Source organism: Electrophorus electricus, chromosome 21 (genome assembly GCF_041902795.1).
Source record: "Electrophorus electricus isolate QZ-2024a chromosome 21, ASM4190279v1, whole genome shotgun sequence".
Lineage (NCBI taxonomy): Eukaryota > Metazoa > Chordata > Actinopteri > Gymnotiformes > Gymnotidae > Electrophorus > Electrophorus electricus.
The window spans coordinates 7,190,393-7,213,919 of record NC_137517.1 but is presented as its reverse complement, the minus strand read 5'-3'; the positions used below and the strand labels follow the sequence as shown (position 1 = coordinate 7,213,919).

General features: G+C 40.4%; 1 long non-coding RNA gene and 2 pseudogenes across 1 annotated transcript; 1 reads left to right on the top strand and 2 right to left on the bottom strand.

Moving 5' to 3' along the window:
• Positions 1-1,818: 1,818 nt before the first annotated feature.
• Positions 1,819-3,848, top strand: LOC118240630 (uncharacterized). The gene is made up of 5 exons (XR_014119260.1): positions 1,819-1,866; positions 2,202-2,309; positions 2,402-2,545; positions 2,950-3,054; positions 3,468-3,848. It is a non-coding gene; the product is annotated as an uncharacterized LOC118240630 (long non-coding RNA).
• A 6,264-nt stretch (positions 3,849-10,112) lies between these two features.
• LOC118240658 (epidermal differentiation-specific protein pseudogene) lies at positions 10,113-11,613 on the bottom strand (annotated as a pseudogene).
• Positions 11,614-13,096: 1,483 nt separating this feature from the next.
• LOC145652997 (epidermal differentiation-specific protein pseudogene) lies at positions 13,097-14,597 on the bottom strand (annotated as a pseudogene).
• Between the last annotated feature and the right edge of the window lie 8,930 nt (positions 14,598-23,527).

Genomic DNA, 23,527 nt, shown 5'->3' with positions numbered 1-23,527 from the left:
TTTCCTATGTACAGTTTAAAGTGGCTAGGTTTACACTAGGTTTTAGCTTTTAAGGTACTGTGTTTTTGACCAATTAAAATGTCATCCATTCTGTAGACTTTTCTATAGCTGGAAACCGAACACTGTCTCATATGTGTAATACTGTACTGTTCTTTTTTCTATGAAAAGTGATTAGTTCTGACAACTTGGTAATGCTTGGAAATTATGGAGGTCAGTGCTACAGCAATTGGTGGTAAGCAAGTATTCATACGAAAGTCCATGTGTATACCACCTACAGAATAAAATAGAAAAATAACTTTATTTAGTGAAGACCTGTTCAAGATCTGTTAGTGACAAATACAATTTATATTAAAGTGATTCTTACTAGTGCTTAGGTGTTTGGCAGTGCCGCTACACTAATATGGACTAATATTCCATCACTTTGCCACCGCAGGTCTCTTGTGCATGTTCTACACATATTAGTGAGTGCAGTGCCAGAAGACAAAGGAGATGCAGCTTGATATGCCTACACAGAAAACCAGCAAACTCCATCTATACTTGGCATGCAAGTATTTGGTTCCTGCCGTGTTGTAAAGTTGACTACTAAGAGTGGTCCCCTCTTTTACTTAATGTGTCATTGCCAGTCCCGAGTTGTGCTGATCCAGGTTGTAAAAGCATTCAGACACAAAGTGGTTAGCACACAGTTTATTTGCTGAATGTCGCTAGGCTGTTAAAAGTAAACTTTGCCCAATTCTCTCTTCTGTGCTCTGAGGATGGGGGTTGAAAATGCGCTTTGTGCTGGTCAGTGCAGCCAACAACAGAGTTGTTCGCATGCTTAGCTCTTAGAAATAATGTCAGTGGGTTTGGCGCTTGTGAGAAAAAATGGCTCACTCTCATAAAGGTAATTCTCAATCTGTGGGTGGAGCTACTTAGACTGGGACAGTATAATTCTAATGACCCTCATAGGTGATGTGCATAAGGAAGCCAAATATGAACAAGTTGTTTTAGCCTGTGTTATCTGACGTAGGCATTCAGCAAGAAACTGACTGGGTTGTTTAGTTTCAAAGTTTGTGGGTATTTCCAGATACCTAAATGCATATGCATGAGCACTGAAAAAATGGATTTAAATGTGAATTTTAAATAATATGTCCCATTTACATGAATGTTACACATGCAGAGTTCATATGAACATACTAGACTATCACATCTGAACAGTTCAATTTGGAGAGAAATTGAGACAGAAACATAAATGTAGCAAAGTATAACCCCTTTAATAAGTAACATGTTTTTTCCCCAAAACACATACAATATTTAAAAAAATTAATAATTAAAAACAAAATTAATATTAAATGTTACCTGCTGTTTCATTGTCCTTAAAAGTGCAGCTATTTGTGTCCTTTGAAAGTTATGGTAAGAGTTGTAGTAGGAAATGCAAGTACAAAACTGGTTCAAATAAGCTTCCAGATATAGGGACAAGAAACAAAACATTTGTTCAACATTAAGCCCTATGACAACCATATGTAGACGTATGGAGATCTGAACTTTATTACTATCATAAATTGAGTTAAAGAAATGAAAGCCACGTATCATTTCACAGTGATAAAATTGATTAGGACTTCCTGGAGACTGCTAGAGTTCACCCTTTTTACATTTACTATGAGAAAGTGTTACATTGAATGCTACTTTCTGTTAAAATATAGTTCTGTTAACATAGTCACCTAGCTACTTTTCTGAGTACATGTGACTCCACAGTACACACCCTTATAAACACCCTGATAAAACAAATAGATACATGCTCACTTCACATTTCTCATACAATGTGAAAGATTCATGCAGTAATGGACATTCAAATCACATTGGGACTAATCACTTTGTTTTTCACCAAAGGTGAGGAGAATCATATCATTTGTATATATAATTAGCATAGTCAGCACCATAATTACTTTTAATAAATGTATTGTTTAATCAACACTGTCCTGGTGTTACTAGTATTATTAAGGGATAATGTATGCTTAAGTTGTAATGGTTTAATGTCCTATGTGTTTGTGTTGATAATGATGTACAAACTTATTTAACATCCTGATATTTTGTTTATTTATCATAGCCACTACAGGAATAATATGCAGTAGACTACACAAAACAAATGCATGTATGCCAAGTGCGTGTGTATTTTGCTATTTCTCTATGCAGTCAGTTCACTCTGGATTCTCATTGTTTTCTAGCACTGGCACTCGAATGCTATGAGTATTATGCACCGGTACCTACTGAATACAATTACACATATCCGTGTCTATATCAGTGTGGTAGCGTCACTGCCAGCCTAAGCACAAGTAAGAATGAGTTTAATGCAAATTATACTGTCACTAACAGATCCTGAACAGATTTCCACTAAATAATGTTATTTTTATGATTTGTTCTATAGATGGTATACAGATAGACTATAGTATACATACTTGTATACCACCCACACTGTGTATCAGTGGCAGGGTGAACGCTGGGCTTTTGAAATTGACCGCTAATTCCAAATGCTGCGACACTGATAGGTGCAACAAGCAAATGGTCCCAGGTAAATGATTAATCTACTTCTTTCACAAAATTCTCTGAACTGTTCCTTGTCTAGAGCATCTTTCAGAAGTGCTTTGGACAAGGGCATCTGCCAAATGCTATAAACATAAATACTATACTTCTCTGGACTTGACACAGCTCATGTCAGTGACCTTGACTTGTCCTAGTTTATCATGACTTAGACCTGAGGGAGTGGACCCTAATGAGCAAATGGGCAGAGTGTGTAGAGCATGACATCTAAAGAGGAAGTGCACAGTGAGAGAGAACACCAGAGGAACATTACTAAACTGGAAATTTAAATCACAGTCATGTTTAACAATATAGTAGCGAGACCTTCTGAACCATATTTTGCAGACTGATGTTGATTAGCTTCCTCTTTTTCTCTGTATGTTTACTTGCTTTTAGCTTTACCAAACCAGCCTCCTAATGGGAAGAAGTGTTGCAATACCAGAGACTGCTCAGATACTGTGAACTGTGAAGGAGATGAAGACCACTGCTTTAGCACAACAGGTAAAAATCAAACAATCTGCTTACAGGATAAAGCCGGTTCTTTTATGCATGACAAAAGTACAAAGTAATCTGCTTATGATGGTTGAGGTTTCCAATTCCAGCTGTAGAAAAGCCTGCAGTGTGTAGTGTCCTTAGTTGGTCAGAAACAGGGGAATATTTTAAATCCGAGGTTCTTAAGGAAATGTTCTACTTATCACAATTTTTCTTTGACTGAACTCATAACACAGGGCATTGGAACAGCAAAGACACTGAACTATCCACTGGTTAGAATTTTAGAAAAACTGATAAAAGAATAATTAAATCAACTAAATGTGGGGAGGACTGTGGCAAAATGGAAATATCTATACATTACTGAAGTCTACATGTGCAACTGGATTTAGTATTTCTCTCTGTTCTTCCTGTCTCTCACTCAGTGGATTTGTACAGCATTAATGTAACCGTGAGTGGATGTGCAACCAAGAGTGTGTGTGAAGGCCTTTCAACACTCATGCATACAACAAACGTAATAACGGATGTGAAGTGCTGTGAGGGGGATCTGTGTAACAGTACTGGCAGCTTACACTGAGTCTCTTCGTCTTTCTGGGGCATCTGCTCTCCTCCACCTTCCTCAGCTCAGCTTTGTGGTAACCTCCATTCAGGAAATGGTTTAAACAATTATTACCATGTTTGCTCTAAATTATAAAATCAGTGTGCATGCATTCATACTGCACCTACAGCAATTCCTAAATGATAACTTTGTAATTTCTCCGTTTTGTGTATCAAGAAAGTATGACGATGTCTAATGTAGTACAATAAAAGAATTAACCGTGGTGTAATCTTGTCCTTTAATTTCTACAGTTTCAGTTTAATAGCATAATGATGTCTCCTGTGCTATGTGACTTATTCAAGCTAATGTGACTGAGAGAACATTAGAAGAATCACAATATCTACTAAAAGTAAACTCCAATTATGAAACTGTGGGAATTTTCATTCCCAGAAATATCTGAAACCGATTTCAGAGCACAACAAAATGGAAGGAACACACTCAGGATCTACACAGGTTCATTTATTGCAATTAATGAAAAATAGACATGGGTTCTTCAAAATCAAAACAGTTGTTCATGGGAGTTATAGGTGTGTGAAAAGATTAAGTATGAACTCTTTCCATTCTGGCAGTAATTAACAAATATCTGTGAATATACTATTGACAAACTCCGGGGGGGAAAGACGGAAGTTATATGCAGGTTGCTAAAGAACAAAAGAGTACAATGGTACAGTCATGGTCATACATATCATGCACGCATCATGCATTCATCAAACATGCTGTGCACTATTGCAAAAACAACCCTGAGTAAACAGTATATGTGAGACAGTGCAGAATGAGTGGGATAGCAGTGGAAGTGATATCATTAGATGTCATTTTATTGTCTAAGGTATTTAGCTTGATATTCCTACAAGGTGCAGAGTAATAGAGGTGGCATCTGAGAGGGTGGGAGTGTATGTCAGAGTACAGGCTTTGTTGGAGTACTACTGACTATGCAGCAGCCTGATGACCTGCAGGAGGTATTTGACCCTGAGCCTGCTGTTTTTGGCTTTGTATGCTTCTGAATCATATTCCTGGACGGCAGCAGTGACAGATTACTGTGGCTTGGGTGGATGGGCTCTCTTATGGTCCTCTTGGATTTCCTCAAACAGTGTTTGGTGTACAGTACAGTCTTGATAAGAAGAAGGAAAGAAAGAATCATTTATTATACACCTGCCAGAAAGCATTTGCATTTGTATTTTTATAATATTTTATAATATTTTAACTGCCTATTAATCATTGAGTAGCATTTTAAATTGTGATTGTATTCTATTTTGACTGGCTTTTTTCAGCAGTCTAAAATACAGTTTAGAGAAAATGAGTAAAGTCTTTCTAAGTTGATACATGTGTGGTTTAATCAACACTGCCCTGTTGTTACTAGTATTAGTAAGGAATAAGGAATCATTTTGTGTTGATATTTAATTATTTATGGACTGATTTAACTTCCGGGTTAATTTATTGGGGGGGGGGGGGGCTAAGTGGTTAATTACTCAGAGCCGTGTCAATTTCAGTGTGGCAGCATCACCAGCCTAAGCATAAGTAAGAATGATTTTAAAACAAATTATACTGTCACTAACAGATTGTGAACAGGTTCTCACCAAATAATATTATTTTTGTTATTTGTTCTGTAGATATTATACAGGTAGACTATAGTATAAATTCTTGTGTACCACCCACACACCTAGCTAATATATTATCTCGGCTGTTGGCATATCTAAAGGTAAACCGCCCAAGAAACGCATATCCTAGCATAATGCTTGTGGGTTTGGTGCTTGTTAGAAAAAATAGCTCACCTTCATAAAGGTAGTTCTCAATACGCGGGTTGATATAGTCAGATGGGTGGCAGTATAATTCTAATGCATGATATGCATAAGGAAGACATATCAATTACTGTTATGCAAAGCGTTAAGGTAGCTGTGAATAGATATTCAACCAAGAGTTGAGCAACCTGCTCAGCAGGTTTTATTCAGGTTTTCTGCAGTACGGCACCCCTCACCAGCTGCTAACAGCATTACACTTCAAAAGCAACAACTTGGAATCACTCAACACATGTTGAATCACTCACAAGCCACTTCTACACATCTACCATGTTCATCCTTTTGTAAAATCTCTGGCGATTGTGTTTTTTCCTTTCAACTCTGGCATTTTCTTCCCCCTCTGGTTCAACAGTCTGAAACTCTCTCTACATTCAAATCTAACATCTTAATTGATGTTCCAATCACTTCCATGGCCACAGGCATATAAAACCAAGCACCTTGGCATGCAGACTGCTTCTACAAACATTTGTGAAAGAATGGGTCTCTCTGAGGAGCTCAGTGAATTCCAGCATGGTACCATGACAGGATGCCACCTATGCAATAAGTCCAGTTGTAAAATTTCCTCACTACTAAATATCCCACTGTCAAATGTCAGTGGTATTATCACAAAGTGGATGACAGCAACTCAGCCACGATGTAAGCCATGTAAAATGACACAGCAGGGTCAGTGGATGCTGAGTCAGTCACTACAGACCTCCAAACTTCATGTAGCCTTCAGATTATCTCAAGAACAGTGCATAGAGAGCTTCATAGAGTGGGTTTCCATGGCCGAGCAGCTGCATTCAAGCCTTTCGTTACCGAGCGCAATGCAAGCATTGGATGCAGTGGTGTAAAGCACGCCACTGGACTATAGAGCAGTGGAGACATGTTCTCTGGAGTGATGAATCACACTTCTCTGACTGGCTATCCATTGGATGAGTCTGGGTTTGGCGGTTGCCGGGAGAACAGTTCTTATCTGCCTGCATTGTGCAAAGTGTAAAGTTTGGTGGAGGAGGGATTATGGTGTGGGGTTGTTTTTTAGGAGTTGCGCTTGGCCCCTTAGTTCCAGTGAAAGGAACTGTTAATGCTTCAGCATACCAAGAGAGTTTGGACAATTTCCTGCTCCCAACTTTGTGGGAACGGTTTGAGGATGGCCCCCTCCTGTTCCAGTATGACTACACACCAGTGCACAAAGCAAGGTCGATAAAGACATTAATGAGTGAGTTTGGTGTTGAAGAACTTGACTGGTCTGCACAGAATCCTGACCTAAACCCAATAGAACACCTTTTGGACAAATTAGAGCGAAGACTGTGAGCCAGGCCTTGTCCAACATCAATGTCTGATCTCACAAATGTGCTGCTGGAAGAATGGTCAAAAATTCCCATAAACACACTCCTAATCCTTGTGGAACACCTTCCCAAATGAGTTCAAGCTGTTATAGTTGCAAAGGGTGGGCCGACATCATATTAAACCGTATGGATTAAGATTGGGATGTCACTCTAGTTCATATGCATGCGAAGGCAGACGAGCGAATACTTTTGACAGTATAGTGTATATTACTGATGTGTTACTGAATATTATTTAAATGCTTCTTTGGTCTGGCTCCATTGACACTGAACTGAATGTAATGTGGGCACAACTGAATTTGACAACTCTGCATTACACTCTCACACCTTCACAAAGGTTGTAGCTCAAATTGTCCAGCTAAGAGTTTAAGAATTCCATTACTCTTATAGTATACACAAAAGGTTACAACATATACTGTGAATATGTTGGCTCACATGCTATGGACTCTGTGTATAATGAGTGACAAGTCAGCTAGCTAATAATTAACCTTGTAAAAAGAATTTAAAAAGCTGGTGAAAAAATGACAGAAATCAGTGACACGATCTTGCTAGGTGAGGATCTGCCAATGTCGTTACAAAATAAATGGGCCATACAACTAATTCATAAAAAAGAATTTGAAAGTCAGTTTTGCTGCATGTTGGACTGCGGAAATATGTTGAATATTAATGTTGAGACCACGTAATTGATAACTGTCAGAACTCAGTGAAATCAGTGAAAGTGTTTGGGGAGCCTGTTTACTAATCAGTGTAGCAGGGATTCTTTAACCGATATAGGTCCTTTGAAATAGCCACTTTTTTTCTTTTTATCGTGGGTATTTCTGAAAAGCCTGTAGCTATATAGGGTTGGTTCAAAATATCCTTTAAATGAAAGTGCTTCTAAACTTTGGATTTTCACAAAAATACTTTTTCACAGGTAAGAACAATGCTGCTGCCTCTGTATGCTGAGCGTTCATACAGTGTGATCTGAGGATTTGTCAGGTCATCTGTAATCATCTCTAGTGACGAAATGCTGTCATTGTGTTCGACTCTGTTGGATTCTCCTTCATCGTAGAAGAGCCGCTGAAATTGATATCTGTGTAAGCGACCAATGGATTTCCAATCACCTTCAAAGAGGAAATGGTGTCATTAAAAAAGGGTTCAACCAAGTTGAAGACATTGGAGCTAAACTCTTTGCTGAGACCCTCAAAATTAATATGCTCATAGATAATGATCTTGATCATGGTGTCCGGCAGAGTTAGTATCCCTGAAGTCAGTACAGGAACAGATGAGACTGAGACAGTGGAAAAAGAGCAGGACTCCCTCTTCATATATAGGAGGGCTGCAGTGGGTGGGAGTGGGAGGATCTGCAGGTTGTTCCCAGGCACTGGAAACAGATACCTGCACTGTATCCCAAAACAAAACCGGCCAAGCCAATAGTTTCCAGCAGCCATTTAAATGGCACTGAAGATTTACAACACATCATTGCTGACCTGCATTCAGCAAGTGCTACTGCCTGAAACTGGAAAACAGACAGGAATGTGGAATTAGTAGCTTTGGGCCTTGCCAAAAGCTTACGCTGTCACACTATTAACTGTGCTTTTGACTGGATCTCTAACTCCCTCCCTCCTTTTCTCTCTCCTTCCCTTAACCTTCCCTCTATGCAGATACCTATCTCTATCCTACACAAGGTTCATCAGGAATAGTAGCTGTATAGCTGCTCCCCTCATGGCTCTACTAAAGGGAGCACCCACAAAGCTGCAGCTGCTGAGGCACTCATCTGTGCATTAAAAAAGTCAATCATGATGGCTCCATTGCTCAAACAACCTGATCTTTCTAAAGCTTTTATACTTGAGGTAGACGCTTCGGAAACAGGCGTAGGAGCAGTGTTGTGTCAGCGTGTAGGACCCAAACAGAAGCTCCATCTCATAGCCGTTTACTCCCACACACTCGCTGAATGTTACTACTTGCGGTAAATCTAGCAATCCAGGAGTGGAGACATTGGTTAGAAAGAACCAAGCACCCTTTTAGTGTGATCACTGACCACAAGAACCTGGGATGCATGAAGTCAGTTAAACATCTGAACATCCTAGTGCACATAAGGAGGATCCTCCAGCACCTGACCCCTCAGCAGTCCATCCTCTCACGCCCTGCTCACAAGAGGATGCTCTTCTTCAGTGTCCTGCCTCTGCTGCACCCTGTCTTCAGGATGACACTATCTTAAAGACACTCTGGTCACTGGAGGCCTTGCCACTACCACAGCTAGGATGACTCCATCTCCATTGCACCCCGCACTGCTATTCTCTGAAAGACTCATGAATTTGTTCTTTTTTCCTTTCCAACACACCTGACTGAAGAGCTTGATATTTCACAGGTCAGACACTCTCGTCCAGAGCAACTTACAAATTTCAGTCATATTACAGAGGTAGGCAAGTGAAGTCTTAGGAGCCTTGTACAAGGACCCTAATTGGTATAGCATAGAGTACTTGTCGAACAGGATTTGAACCCCATGCCCCCTCAGGGGCAGAGTGCTGTTACCCACAGCACTGATCGTTGATTGTCGTTAAAACAAGAATGTTCAGTGAAAGCACCTGCAGTCAACTAGTCTTGAGAAACAACTGGTCAGTTGCCTAAACATGTGTCTGTTAAAACAAAGACATTACAGGCTCAAAAGGAAATAAAAGCATATTTGTGCTGTCCTTTAAATAATGATTCGGTGACCAGCAGTTATGCACAGATCATTGCAAATGCCCCATTAATCAAATGCATGCACTCCAATTGTACCTTCCACAAATATTTTGTTTGCTGATGGGCGGAAACATGCCTAAAGTATATTCTATAGTATGGAATGTGATGGAAGCTTTGTATACATCTGATCTAACAGGAATGAAATGCAAGTGTGCCCTAAAAATGACATTGAAAAGCACAAAAAAACATTTTGCTAATAATAAAACCCTTTTAGAATATCCAATAAATGCATGTAAAGCATATTTATGAGTGCATGTTGTCAATGCATGATCATCATAGAAGACCCTTAGATTTTTTAAATAATTCTTTTTATTATTTTATGCCATGTTTTAAAAAAATGACACAGCAGATATCAAAATTACAAGAGAGATAGGGGAGAAAAAGCATTTTATTCTTTTCTTATCAGGGCTAGTCACGCAGATTCTTTATTGGGTATCCCAGTAGCCTGGAGAACGAAAAGGTTCCCACACCTGAAAAGTTCTCTGGAAATAATAATAGTAAATGAAGTCAAATTTTTTGTGACCACAGAGTAAAGCTACTACACTGCTGCTGCATATTCAACATATGATGAGGGTATGTAAAATACATATGTAATTTATATTTTCATGTAGACCGTGTTTACTACCTGCATTAGATCTTCTGCTCCTTAAATTCAGCATTAATCGAGTTCCCAGAGTTGCTCCTATACTCATGAATTTGTTCTTTTTTCCTTTCCAACACACCTGACTGAAGGGCTTGATATTTCACAGGTCAGACCATCTCGTTCAGAGCAACTTACAAATTTCAGTCATATTACAGAGGTAGGCAAGTGAAGTCTTAGGAGCCTTGTACAAGGACCCTAATTGGTATAGCATAGAGTACTTGTCGAACAGGATTTGAACCCCATGTCCCCTCAGGGGCAGAGTGCTGTTACCCACAGCACTGATCGTTGATTGACATGTTAAAACAAGAATGTTCAGTGAAAGCACCTGCAGTCAACTAGTCTTGAGAAACAACTGGTCAGTTGCCTAAACATGTGTCTGTTAAAACAAAGACATTACAGGCTCAAAAGGAAATAAAAGCATATTTGTGCTGTCCTTTAAATAATGATTCGGTGACCAGCAGTTATGCACAGATCATTGCAAATGCCCCATTAATCAAATGCATGCACTCCAATTGTATCTTCCACAAATATTTTGTTTGCAGATAGGCGGAAACATGCCTAACGTATATTCTATAGTATGGAATGTGATGGAAGCTTTGTATACATCTGATCTAACAGGAATGAAATACAAGTGAGCTTGGTGTGGGGAGGGATTTTGGCTGGCAGGCTGACACGAACAGCCTTCTTCTCTGTTCTAGTGTTGCTGCTTCCTTTCTCCACTGTGAAAGTATTGCTCAAAGTGAGGCTGCTCTCTGCCTTCACTAAACCCACATTCACCTCAAAGTTTGCTCCCACACTGATGCTTGATTCGTTGCGGAAGCTGAAGGTATCAGTGACAGCCTGCTCGTACTCTTGATCCAGCTCCGTGGAGAAGTTTTGCTCATGATCTGTATCATTGCAACCATCCAGGATGTCAATGACAACAGATGACACGTGTTCCTCCTTCTGGCCCCAGAGGACCTCAGCTGTTATAATGGACCTGCCCGGGTTTAGAGGGCGCACATGAGAGACTTTGTCATTGAACCAGCCATAGTTAGGCACATCACAAGATGCTCTGGCCACCATCATAGCGCCACCTCTATTTGAATGCTCATAAAGGACCCAGGCTCCTCTCTGCACCTTGTGAGAAGAAGCTGTATCATTGAAAGAGCCATAAGCCAGGTTTGTCTCACAGGTAAGAACAATGCTGCTACCTCTGTATGCCGAGTGTTCATACAGTGTGATCTGAGGATTTGTCAGGTCATCTGTAATCATCTCTAGTGACGAAATGCTGTCATTGGGATTCACTCTGTTGTATTCTCCTTCTTCGTAGACAGCCTGGGAGCCACTGAAATTGATATCTGTGTAAGCCACCCATGGATTTCCAATCACCTTCAAAGAGGAAATGGTGTCATTGAAAAAGTGCTCAACCAAGTTGGAGACATTGGAGGTAAACTCTTTGCTGAGACCCTCAAAATTAATATGCTCATAGACAATGATCTTGTTCATGGTGTCCGGCAGAGTTAGTATCCCTGAAGTCAGTACAGGAACAGATGAGACTGAGACAGTGGAAAAAGAGCAGGACTCCCTCTTCATATATAGGAGGGCTGCAGTGGGTGGGAGTGGGAGGATCTGCAGGTTGTTCCCAAGCACAGGAAACAGATACCTGCACTGTATCCCAAAACAAAACCGGCCAAGCCAATAGTTTCCAGAAGCCATTTAAATGGCACTGAAGATTTAGATTTTTTAAATAATTATTTTTATTATTTTATGCCATGTTTTAAAAAAACGACACAGCACATATGATGAGGGTATGTAAAATACATATGTAATTTATATTTTCATGTAGACCGTGTTTACTACCTGCATTAGATCTTCTGCTCCTTAAATTCAGCATTAATCGAGTTCCCAGAGTTGCTCCTATACTCATGAATTTGTTCTTTTTTCCTTTCCAACACACCTGACTGAAGGGCTTGATATTTCACAGGTCAGACACTCTCGTTCAGACCAACTTACAACTTTCAGTCATATTACAGAGGTAGGCATGTGAAGTCTTAGGAGTCTTGTACAAGGACCCTAATTGGTATAGCATAGAGTACTTGTCGAACAGGATTTGAACCCCATGCCCCCTCAGGGGCAGAGTGCTGTTACCCACAGCACTGATCGTTGATTGTCGTTAAAACAAGAATGTTCAGTGAAAGCACCTGCAGTCAACTAGTCTTGAGAAACAACTGGTCAGTTGCCTAAACATGTGTCTGTTAAAACAAAGACATTACAGGCTCAAAAGGAAATAAAAGCATATTTGTGCTGTCCTTTAAATAATGATTCGGTGACCAGCAGTTATGCACAGATCATTGCAAATGCCCCATTAATCAAATGCATGCATTCCAATTGTACCTTCCACAAATATTTTGTTTGCAGATGGGCGGAAACATGCCTAACGTATATTCTATAGTATGGAATGTGATAGAAGCTTTATATACATCTGATCTAACAGGAATGAAATGCAAGTGTGCCCTAAAAATGACATTGAAAAGCGCAAAAAAAGCATTTTGCTAATAATATAACCCTTTTAGAATATCCAATAAATGCATGTAAAGCATATTTATGAGTGCATGTTGTCAATGCATGATCATCATAGAAGACCCTTAGATTTTTTAAATAATTCTTTTTATTATTTTATGCCATGTTTTAAAAAAACGACACAGCAGATATCAAAATTACAAGAGAGATAGGGGAGAAAAAGCATTTTATTCTTTTCTTATCAGGGCTAGTCACGCAGATTCTTTATTGGGTATCCCAGTAGCCTGGAGAACGAAAAGGTTCCCACACCTGAAAAGTTCTCTGGAAATAATAATAGTAAATGAAGTCAAATTTTTTGTGACCACAGAGTAAAGCTACTACACTGCTGCTGCATATTCAACATATGATGAGGGTATGTAAAATACATATGTAATTTATATTTTCATGTAGACCGTGTTTACTACCTGCATTAGATCTTCTGCTCCTTAAATTCAGCATTAATCGAGTTCCCAGAGTTGCTCCTATACTCATGAATTTGTTCTTTTTTCCTTTCCAACACACCTGACTGAAGGGCTTGATATTTCACAGGTCAGACCATCTCGTTCAGAGCAACTTACAAATTTCAGTCATATTACAGAGGTAGGCAAGTGAAGTCTTAGGAGCCTTGTACAAGGACCCTAATTGGTATAGCATAGAGTACTTGTCGAACAGGATTTGAACCCCATGCCCCCTCAGGGGCAGAGTGCTGTTACCCACAGCACTGATCGTTGATTGACATGTTAAAACAAGAATGTTCAGTGAAAGCACCTGCAGTCAACTAGTCTTGAGAAACAACTGGTCAGTTGCCTAAACATGTGTCTGTTAAAACAAAGACATTACAGGCTCAAAAGGAAATAAAAGCATATTTGTGCTTTCCTTTAAATAATGATTCGGTGACCAGCAGTTATGCACAGATCATTGCAAATGCCCCATTAATCAAATGCATGCACTCCAATTGTATCTTCCACAAATATTTTGTTTGCAGATAGGCGGAAACATGCCTAACGTATATTCTATAGTATGGAATGTGATGGAAGCTTTGTATACATCTGATCTAACAGGAATGAAATACAAGTGAGCTTGGTGTGGGGAGGGATTTTGGCTGGCAGGCTGACACGAACAGCCTTCTTCTCTGTTCTAGTGTTGCTGCTTCCTTTCTCCACTGTGAAAGTATTGCTCAAAGTGAGGCTGCTCTCTGCCTTTACTAAACCCACATTCACCTCAAAGTTTGCTCCCACACTGATGCTTGATTCGTTGCGGAAGCTGAAGGTATCAGTGACAGCCTGCTCGTACTCTTGATCCAGCTCCGTGGAGAAGTTTTGCTCATGATCTGTATCATTCCGACCATCCAGGATGTCAATGACAACAGATGACACGTGTTCCTCCTTCTGGCCCCAGAGGACCTCAGCTGTTATAATGGACCTGCCCGGGTTTAGAGGGCGCACATGAGAGACTTTGTCATTGAACCAGCCATAGTTAGGCACATCACAAGATGCTCTGGCCACCATCATAGCGCCACCTCTATTTGAATGCTCATAAAGGACCCAGGCTCCTCTCTGCACCTTGTGAGAAGAAGCTGTATCATTGAAAGAGCCATAGGCCAGGTTTGTCTCACAGGTAAGAACAATGCTGCTACCTCTGTATGCCGAGTGTTCATACAGTGTGATCTGAGGATTTGTCAGGTCATCTGTAATCATCTCTAGTGATGAAATGCTGTCATTGGGATTCACTCTGTTGTATTCTCCTTCTTCGTAGACAGCCTGGGAGCCACTGAAATTGATATCTGTGTAAGCCACCCATGGATTTCCAATCACCTTCAAAGAGGAAATGGTGTCATTGAAAAAGTGCTCAACCAAGTTGGAGACATTGGAGGTAAACTCTTTGCTGAGACCCTCAAAATTAATATGCTCATAGACAATGATCTTGTTCATGGTGTCCGGCAGAGTTAGTATCCCTGAAGTCAGTACAGGAACAGATGAGACTAAGACAGTGGAAAAAGAGCAGGACTCCCTCTTCATCTATAGGAGGGCTGCAGTGGGTGGGAGTGGGAGGATCTGCAGGTTGTTCCCAAGCACTGGAAACAGATACCTGCACTGTATCCCGAAACAAAACCGGCCAAGCCAATAGTTTCCAGAAGCCATTTAAATGGCACTCAAGATTTAGATTTTTTAAATAATTCTTTTTATTATTTTATGCCATGTTTTAAAAAAACGACACAGCAGATATCAAAATTACAAGAGAGATAGGGGAGAAAAAGCATTTTATTCTTTTCTTATCAGGGCTAGTCACGCAGATTCTTTATTGGGTATCCCAGTAGCCTGGAGAACGAAAAGGTTCCCACACCTGAAAAGTTCTCTGGAAATAATAATAGTAAATGAAGTCAATTTTTTTGTGACCACAGAGTAAAGCTACTACACTACTGCTGCATATCCAAGATATGATGAGAAGAATGGTCAAATGGAAGAATGGTCAAAAATTCCCATAAACACGCTCCTAATCCTTGTGGAACACCTTCCCAAATGAGTTCAAGCTGTTATAGTTGCAAAGGGTGGGCCGACATCATATTAAACCGTATGGATTAAGATTGGGATCTCACTCTAGTTTATATGCGTGCGAAGCCAGACGAGCGAATACTTTTGACAGTATAGTGTATATTACTGATGTGTTACTGAATATTATTTAAATGCTTCTTTGGTCTGGCTCCATTGACACTGAACTGAATGTAATGTGGGCACAACTGAATTTGACAACTCTGCATTACACTCTCACACCTTCACAAAGGTTGTAGCTCAAATTGTCCAGCTAAGAGTTTAAGAATTCCATTACTCTTATAGTATAAACAAAAGGTTACAACATATACTGTGAATATGTTTGCTCACATGCTATGGACTCTGTGTATAATGAGTGACAAGTCAGCTAGCTAATAATTAACCTTGTAAAAAGAATTTAAAAAGCTGGTGAAAAAATGACAGAAATCAGTGACACAATCTTGCTAGGTGAGAATCTGCCAATGTCCAGTTACAAAATAAATGGGCCATACAACTAATTCATAAAAAAGAATTTGAAAGTCAGTTTTGCTGCATATTGGACTGCGGAAATATGTTGAATATTAATGTTGAGACCACGTAATTGATAACTGTCAGATCTCAGTGAAATCAGTGAAAGTGTTTGGGGAGCCTGTTTACTAATCAGTGTAGCAGGGATTCTTTAACCGATCTTGTTCCTTTGAAATAGCCACTTTTTTTCTTTTTAACGTATTGTCACTGTGGGTATTTCTGAAAAGGCTATAGCTATATAGGGTTGGTTCAATATATCCTTTAAATTAAAGTGCTTCTAAACTTTGGATTTTCACAAAAATACTTTTTCACAGGTAAGAACAATGCTGCTGCCTCTGTATGCTGAGCATTCATACAGTGTGATCTGAGGATTTGTCAGGTCATCTGTAATCATCTCTAGTGACGAAATGCTGTCATTGTGTTCGACTCTGTTGGATTCTCCTTCATCGTAGAAGAGCCGCTGAAATTGATATCTGTGTAAGCGACCAATGGATTTCCAATCACCTTCAAAGAGGAAATGGTGTCATTAAAAAAGGGTTCAACCAAGTTGAAGACATTGGAGGTAAACTCTTTGCTGAGACCCTCAAAATTAATATGCTCATAGACAATGAACTTGATCATGGTGTCCGGCAGAGTTAGTATCCCTGAAGTCAGTACAGGAACAGATGAGACTGAGACAGTGGAAAAAGAGGAGGACTCGCTCTTCATATATAGGAGGGCTGCAGTGGGTGGGAGTGGGAGGATCTGCAGGTTGTTCCCAGGCACTGGAAACAGATACCTGCACTGTATCCCAAAACAAAACCGGCCAAGCCAATAGTTTCCAGCAGCCATTTAAATGGCACTGAAGATTTACAACACATCATTGCTGACCTGCATTCAGCAAGTGCTACTGCCTGAAACTGGAAAACAGACAGGAATGTGGAATTAGTAGCTTTGGGCCTTGCCAAAAGCTTACGCTGTCACGCTATTAATTGTGCTTTTGACTGGATCTCTAACTCCCTCCCTCCTTTTCTCTCTCCTTCCCTTAACCTTCCCTCTATGCAGATACCTATCTCTATCCTACACAAGGTTCATCAGGAATAGTAGCTGTATAGCTGCTCCCCTCATGGCTCTACTAAAGGGAGCACCCACAAAGCTGCAGCTGCTGAGGCACTCATCTGTGCATTAAAAAAGTCAATCATGATGGCTCCATTGCTCAAACAACCTGATCTTTCTAAAGCTTTTATACTTGAGGTAGACGCTTCGGAAACAGGCGTAGGAGCAGTGTTGTGTCAGCGTGTAGGACCCAAACAGAAGCTCCATCTCATAGCCGTTTACTCCCACACACCCGCTGAATGGTACTACTTGCGGTAAATCTAACAATCCAGGAGTGGAGACATTGGTTAGAATGAGCCAAGCACCCTTTTAGTGTGATCACTGACCACAAGAACCTGGGATGCATGAAGTCAGTTAAACATCTGAACATCCTGGTGCACATAAGGAGGATCCTCCAGCACCTGACCCCTCAGCAGTCCATCCTCTCACGCCCTGCTCACAAGAGGATGCTCTTCTTCAGTGTCCTGCCTCTGCTGCACCCTGTCTTCAGGATGACACTATCTTAAAGACACTCTGGTCACTGGAGGCCTTGCCTCCACCACAGCTAGGATGACTCCATCTCCATTGTACCCCGCACTGCTATTCTCTGAAAGACTCATGAATTTGTGCTTTTTTCCTTTCCAACACACCTGACTGAAGGGCTTGATATTTCACAGGTCAGACACTCTCGTCCAGAGCAACTTACAAATTTCAGTTATAATACAGAGGTAGGCAAGTGAAGTCTTAGGAGCCTTGTACAAGGACCCTAATTGGTATAGCATAGAGTACTTGTCCAAACAGGATTTGAACGCTGTTACCCACAGCGCTGATCGTTGACTGACGTTAAAACAAGAATGTCCTGTCTCTCACTCAGTGGTTATGTACAGCGTTAATGTAACCGTGAGTGGATGTGCAACCAAGAGTGTGTGTGGAGGCCTTTCAACACTCATGTATACAACAAATGACGTGATGGATATGAAGTGCTGTGAGGGGGATCTGTGTAACAGTACTGGCAGCTTACACTGAGTCTCTTCGTCTTTGTGGGGCATCTGCTCTCCTCCACCTTCCTCAGCTCAGCTTTATGGTAACCTCCATTCAGGAAATGGTTTAAACAATTATTACCATGTTTGCTCTAAATTATCAAATCAGTGTGCATGCATTCATACTGCACCTGCAGCAATTCCTAACTGATAACTTTGTAATTTCTCCATTTTGTGTATCAAGAAAGTATGACGATGTCTAATGTAGTACAATAAAATAATTAACCGTGGTGCAATCTTGTCCTTTAATTTCTACAGTTTCAGTTTCATAGCATAATGATGCCTCCTGTACTATGTGACTTATTCAAGCTAATGTGACTGAGAGAACATTAGAAGAATCACAATATCTACTAAAAGTAAACTCCGGGGGGGAAAGACGGAAGTTATATGCAGGTTGCTAAAGAACAAAAGAGTACACTGGTACAGTCATGGTCATACATATCATGCACGCATCATGCATTCATCAAACATGCTGTGCACTATTGCAAAAACAACCCTGAGTAAACCGCATATGTGAGACAGTGCAGAATGAGTGGGATAGCAGTGGAAGTGATTTCATTAGATGTCATTTTATTGTCTAAGGTATTTAGCTTGATATTCCTACAAGGTGCAGAGTAATAGAGGTGGCATCTGAGAGGGTGGGAGTGTATGTCAGAGTACAGGCCTTGTTGGAGTACTACTGACTATGCAGCAGCCTGATGACCTGCAGGAGGTATTTGACCCTGAGCCTGCTGTTTTTGGCTTTGTATGCTTCTGAATCATATTCCTGGATGGCAGCAGTGACAGATTACTGTGGCTTGGGTGGATGGGCTCTCTTATGGTCCTCTTGGATTTCCTCAAACAGTGTTTGGTGTACAGTACAGTCTTGATAAGAAGAAGGAAAGAAAGAATCATTTATTATACACCTGCCAGAAAGCATTTGCATTTGTATTTTTATAATATTTTATAATATTTTAACTGCCTATTAATCATTGAGTAGCATTTTAAATTGTGATTGTATTCTATTTTGACTGGCTTTTTTCAGCAGTCTAAAATACAGTTTAGAGAAAATGAGTAAAGTCTTTCTAAGTTGATACATGTGTGGTTTAATCAACACTGCCCTGTTGTTACTAGTATTATTAAGGAATAAGGAATCATTTTGTGTTGATATTTAATTATTTATGGACTGATTTAATATCCGGGTTAATTTATTGGGGGGGGGGGGGGGGGGGCTAAGTGGTTAATTACTCAGAGCCGTGTCAACTTAAGTGTGGCAGCATCACCAGCCTAAGCATAAGTAAGAATGATTTTAAAACAAATTATACTGTCACTAACAGATTGTGAACAGGTACCCACCAAATAATATTATTTTTGTTATTTGTTCTGTAGATATTATACAGGTAGACTATAGTATAAATTCTTGTGTACCACTCACACACCTAGCTAATATATTATCTCGGCTGTTGGCATATCTAAAGGTAAACCGCCCAAGAAACGCATATCCTAGCATAATGCTTGTGGGTTTGGTGCTTGTTAGAAAAAATAGCTCACCTTCCTAAAGGTAGTTCTCAATACGCGGGTTGATATAGTCAGATGGGTGGCAGTATAATTCTAATGGGTGATATGCATAAGGAAGACATATCGATTACTGTTATGCAAAGCGTTAAGGTAGCTGTGAATAGATATTCAACCAAGAGTTGAGCAACCTGCTCAGCAGGTTTTATTCAGGTTTTCTGCAGTACGGCACCCCTCACCAGCTGCTAACAGCATTACACTTCAAAAGCAACAACTAGGAACCACCAACATGTTGACTCACTCACAAGCCACTTCTATAGCGTTTTTATTATTTTATTTATTTATTTTACCATTAATGATGAATCTTACATCCTAATCCATAAAAACCTGAGGAGCGGAAGGTTTTTCTAAAGTGTAGTGAAGCAGTCATTAAAATAAATAATTTATTTATCTGTTCTTTCTTTCTCTCACTCAGTGTTTATGCAAGGCGTTAAGGTAGCTGTTAGTAGATGTTCATATCATAGTATTAATACTATCATAGTACATAATACTATGATAGTGTCATCATCGTATTTCTCTCTGATCTTTCTGTCTCTCACTCAGTGGTTATGCAAAGCGTTAAGGGAGCTGTTAGTAGATGTGCAACCAAGAGTGTGTGAAGGCCTTTCAACATTCATGCATACAGTAAATGTAATGACGGATGTGGAGTGCTGTGAGGGGGATCTGTGTAACAGTACTAGCAGTGTTACACCGAGTCTCTTCCTCGTTCTGGGGCCTCTTCTCTTCTCCTCCCTCCTCAGTTCAGCTTTGTTGTAACATTTTCCCTACAGCCTTTCAAAGCTGTCAGTTCAATTAAAAACACAACTCTGAAAGTTTTACAACAATATTCATATATTTATGGTGTACATATTTAGCCATTCCTCTGTTCAACAGGTTTTATTCAGATGTTCTGCAGTATAGCACCCCTCACCAGCTGCTAACAGCATTACACTTCAAAAGCAACAACTTGGAATCACTCAACACATGTTGAATCACTCACAAGCCACTTCTACACATCTACCATGTTCATCCTTTTGTAAAATCTCTGGCGATTGTGTTTTTTCCTTTCAACTCTGGCATTTTCTTCCCCCTCTGTTTCAACAGTCTGAAACTCTCTCTACATTCAAATCTAACATCTTAATTGAATTAAGATGTTCCAATCACTTCCATGGCCACAGGCATATAAAACCAAGCACCTTGGCATGCAGACTGCTTCTACAAACATTTGTGAAAGAATGGGTCTCTCTGAGGAGCTCAGTGAATTCCAGCATGGTACCATGACAGGATGCCACCTATGCAATAAGTCCAGTTGTAAAATTTCCTCACTACTAAATATCCCACTGTCAAATGTCAGTGGTATTATCACAAAGTGGATGACAGCAACTCAGCCACGATGTAAGCCATGTAAAATGACACAGCAGGGTCAGTGGATGCTGAGTCAGTCACTACAGACCTCCAAACTTCATGTAGCCTTCAGATTATCTCAAGAACAGTGCATAGAGAGCTTCATAGAGTGGGTTTCCATGGCCGAGCAGCTGCATTCAAGCCTTTCGTTACCGAGCGCAATGCAAGCATTGGATGCAGTGGTGTAAAGCACGCCACTGGACTATAGAGCAGTGGAGACATGTTCTCTGGAGTGATGAATCACACTTCTCTGACTGGCTATCCATTGGATGAGTCTGGGTTTGGCGGTTGCCGGGAGAACAGTTCTTATCTGCCTGCATTGTGCAAAGTGTAAAGTTTGGTGGAGGAGGGATTATGGTGTGGGGTTGTTTTTTAGGAGTTGCGCTTGGCCCCTTAGTTCCAGTGAAAGGAACTGTTAATGCTTCAGCATACCAAGAGAGTTTGGACAATTTCCTGCTCCCAACTTTGTGGGAACGGTTTGAGGATGGCCCCCTCCTGTTCCAGTATGACTACACACCAGTGCACAAAGCAAGGTCGATAAAGACATTAATGAGTGAGTTTGGTGTTGAAGAACTTGACTGGTCTGCACAGAATCCTGACCTAAACCCAATAGAACACCTTTTGGACAAATTAGAGCGAAGACTGTGAGCCAGGCCTTGTCCAACATCAATGTCTCACCTCACAAATGTGCTGCTGGAAGAATGGTCAAAAATTCCCATAAACACACTCCTAATCCTTGTGGAACACCTTCCCAAATGAGTTCAAGCTGTTATAGTTGCAAAGGGTGGGCCGACATCATATTAAACCGTATGGATTAAGATTGGGATGTCACTCTAGTTCATATGCATGCGAAGGCAGACGGGCGAATACTTTTGACAGTATAGTGTATATTACTGATGTGTTACTGAATATTATTTAAATGCTTCTTTGGTCTGGCTCCATTGACACTGAACTGAATGTAATGTGGGCACAACTGAATTTGACAACTCTGCATTACACTCTCACACCTTCACAAAGGTTGTAGCTCAAATTGTCCAGCTAAGAGTTTAAGAATTCCATTACTCTTATAGTATAAACAAAAGGTTACAACATATACTGTGAATATGTTTGCTCACATGCTATGGACTCTGTGTATAATGAGTGACAAGTCAGCTAGCTAATAATTAACCTTGTAAAAAGAATTTAAAAAGCTGGTGAAAAAATGACAGAAATCAGTGACACAATCTTGCTAGGTGAGAATCTGCCAATGTCCAGTTACAAAATAAATGGGCCATACAACTAATTCATAAAAAAGAATTTGAAAGTCAGTTTTGCTGCATATTGGACTGCGGAAATATGTTGAATATTAATGTTGAGACCATGTAATTGATAACTGTCAGATCTCAGTGAAATCAGTGAAAGTGTTTGGGGAGCCTGTTTACTAATCAGTGTAGCAGGGATTCTTTAACCGATATAGGTCCTTTGAAATAGCCACTTTTTTCTTTTTAACGTACTGTCACTGTGGGTACTTCTGAAAAGGCTGTAGCTATATAGGGTTGGTTCAAAATATCCTTTAAATGAAAGTGCTTCTAAACTTTGGATTTTCACAAAAATACTTTTTCACAGGTAAGAACAATGCTGCTGCCTCTGTATGCTGAGCGTTCATACAGTGTGATCTGAGGATTTGTCAGGTCATCTGTAATCATCTCTAGTGACGAAATGCTGTCATTGTGTTCGACTCTGTTGGATTCTCCTTCATCGTAGAAGAGCCGCTGAAATTGATATCTGTGTAAGCGACCAATGGATTTCCAATCACCTTCAAAGAGGAAATGGTGTCATTAAAAAAGGGTTCAACCAAGTTGAAGACATTGGAGGTAAACTCTTTGCTGAGACCCTCAAAATTAATATGCTCATAGACAATGAACTTGATCATGGTGTCCGGCAGAGTTAGTATCCCTGAAGTCAGTACAGGAACAGATGAGACTGAGACAGTGGAAAAAGAGGAGGACTCGCTCTTCATATATAGGAGGGCTGCAGTGGGTGGGAGTGGGAGGATCTGCAGGTTGTTCCCAGGCACTGGAAACAGATACCTGCACTGTATCCCAAAACAAAACCGGCCAAGCCAATAGTTTCCAGCAGCCATTTAAATGGCACTGAAGATTTACAACACATCATTGCTGACCTGCATTCAGCAAGTGCTACTGCCTGAAACTGGAAAACAGACAGGAATGTGGAATTAGTAGCTTTGGGCCTTGACAAAAGCTTACGCTGTCACCCTATTAATTGTGCTTTTGACTGGATCTCTAACTCCCTCCCTCCTTTTCTCTCTCCTTCCCTTAACCTTCCCTCTATGCAGATACCTATCTCTATCCTACACAAGGTTCATCAGGAATAGTAGCTGTATAGCTGCTCCCCTCATGGCTCTACTAAAGGGAGCACCCACAAAGCTGCAGCTGCTGAGGCACTCATCTGTGCATTAAAAAAGTCAATCATGATGGCTCCATTGCTCAAACAACCTGATCTTTCTAAAGCTTTTATACTTGAGGTAGACACTTCGGAGACAGGGGTAGGAGCAGTGTTGTGTCAGCGTGTAGGACCCAAACAGAAGCTCCATCTCATAGCCGTTTACTCCCACACACCCGCTGAATGGTACTACTTGCGGTAAATCTAACAATCCAGGAGTGGAGACATTGGTTAGAATGAGCCAAGCACCCTTTTAGTGTGATCACTGACCACAAGAACCTGGGATGCATGAAGTCAGTTAAACATCTGAAC